Source organism: Notothenia coriiceps, unplaced genomic scaffold (assembly GCF_000735185.1).
Source record: "Notothenia coriiceps isolate Sejong01 unplaced genomic scaffold, NC01 NC01_scaffold00037246, whole genome shotgun sequence".
NCBI classification, from domain to species: domain Eukaryota; kingdom Metazoa; phylum Chordata; class Actinopteri; order Perciformes; family Nototheniidae; genus Notothenia; species Notothenia coriiceps.
Genome location: NW_011369947.1, coordinates 21,509,066 through 21,511,353, shown reverse-complemented (window position 1 = coordinate 21,511,353; position 2,288 = coordinate 21,509,066). Strand labels below are relative to the sequence as shown.

The following is a 2,288-nucleotide window of genomic DNA, read 5'->3' as shown; positions in this document are numbered from 1 at the left end:
CATACTGTTCAAAAAAAAATTCTCCAATAAATTGATGTTTTCAAACTAAATGGATAATCGTTTTTAATAATCGTGATATCAATTATTGACCCAAATAATCGAGATTATGATTTTTGCCATAATCAAGCAGCCCTATGCTATATTTACTTCGTGTCAAACAATCGATTTGTCTCCTTTAACTATCCAACCTTTTTCTGTGTTTTCCTGAAAATACTAAACTGAAGTGGATACTTAAGAACTGATATGAGGTCAATAAATCACCGCTTTTTCTCTTATCTTTGCTGCCATTGCTTTGACTTTAAGGGTCCAGGGTTAGGGTTAGGGTTAGCAATTAAAAAGTATTGTCGTAGTTTTAGTAGCCTCATTCTGCAAGTTTCTTTGGTAAATCCTTTTCTGATTTCACTGTATTATACGGCACTGTATTTACTACAGGAAACACTTGAATTTGGACATTTGTCATTACTTTGGCATGCTTGATGTACTTCCTGTCAAACAGATATAGATTTGTCTCCTTAACCTGTCAAACTTTGTTTTTATCTGAACTCCAGACACATGAAACTCTACCCTTTAAGCAGAGTCTGTCCTGTCCAAATACCCAAATGTTAAACCCTCCAGGCGTTGAATAAATGGCTCCAAAACAGCCGAACCGTTTCAGAGTTTTTCTCCATTTCCCGGGTGACTAAGTGTTTAAAGCACTTACTGCCATTGCGGTCGACCGTGCAGACGTTTAGGAAACATCGAGTTTGTGACTGTTAACGAAAACATGGAGAGAGGAAATGTGATACACACACATAATGACTGGTTTCGAGGAATCACCTTGAAGTATTTACTTAGCGTTAATTCAAACTCTTTTCTCATGATGATCTTAATATGGGTTTATTGCATTTGTTCACAAAAGGAAAGGAGGTATACAATTATTAATTGATGCTATTAACCGATCATAAGTATAATTTACAGATTAATAGATCATGCGAGTATTCTTTAAATGCAAAAGTAAGATAACATGGGTTCTTTTATTGAGTTGTGTGAACTTGCATCTGAGCCTGGGATGAATTAGGTGTATCTAATGTAATGTCTCATTAAATGTTAATTAGTGAGACGTCCACATCTCTCAGACTGATTCCCACCCCTCCTCTGACTCGTCTGTTTGTACTGATGGCCGACACTAAACCAAACAACCTGCTCTCTCCTATCATCCAGGTGCTTTCCCCCCGCAATAAAAACACAATTAGTGTTCAACGGGTCCTCACTGTCTCACGGAGATGATGTCATAAAGACGTGGTGTTTTCTCAGCTGAGCTTCAGTACGATAAGGGTAAAAAAAACAGCTATTTTACTTTCTGTTTCTTCGTTTTTTGTCAGACAAAGACCCACAAAAAGGTGCCGTTAGGAAAGCCATGAATAGAAAACTCAGCATTTTTACCTCGCAGTCTTAAAAACCTCGACTAAATAGCGTTCTTCAGAAATGAGCCTGAGGTTACGAGTGCAAATAGCCGATGTAAGTGGCATGTATGTCTCGTTTAAAGATTGAAGAGCTTTTAAACCCAAGTACAGGTGTGACTGCTGAGGTAATGCGGATACAGATACAACAATCGACCACTATGCTCAAATACCATGTTTAAATTGTTTTGATGCTGCTACGCTTTCACTAGATTTCTGCTGGGAATAGTAAATTATAGCTAAATTAGGGATAAAAAGGAGGAACCCAGAGTTAAATAATGACTAAAAAGTAGGGATGCACCGAATATTCGGCCACCGAAAATTATCGGCCGAAAATGGTTAAAAAGGCCCTTTCGGCTTTCACCGAATGTCAGAGAACAGGGTTACGTTGATCATACTCCGCATATTTGTCCGGGTGTTTTGATTTCAAGTGGTGGAGTAATCCCGAAGTGGTGAAAGTCTTTGCAGTTAGACCCCCTCGAGAAATGTCAACTGAACACGTTTTACAAATCGCAATCCGCGCCTCTTGCTCTGATATTTTGAAATATCTCCAAGCAGCAGACATGTTGGCTGTGAGCCAGCTGCGAGCATGGTCGCGCGCCGTGCTTGTCGCCGCGTTTTGATTACGTCATCACAACAACACGTTAGGTTACCAAACTTATAGGTGCATTTGTTGTTGTTGAAGGCCTGGCTGTTACAGTCTTTGTTTAAACTATTTTGTTGTAGGCCTACTGGCCTAGATGTTTATTTTAAAGCACCTTGGCTTTGTTCTGAATGCACTTTGTTGTAGTTATCCTACAGAGAAAAGAAAATGCACTTGACTTGGAATTAATGTACTGTATGCATTCA

General features: G+C 38.9%; 1 protein-coding gene across 2 annotated transcripts in view; it reads left to right on the top strand.

Annotated features, from left to right (window-relative positions):
- Window positions 1-2,288, top strand: part of LOC104966124 (stromal interaction molecule 1) — a 583,137-nt gene that overhangs the window by 504,340 nt on the left and 76,509 nt on the right. The gene's annotated exons all lie outside the window — the stretch shown is intronic.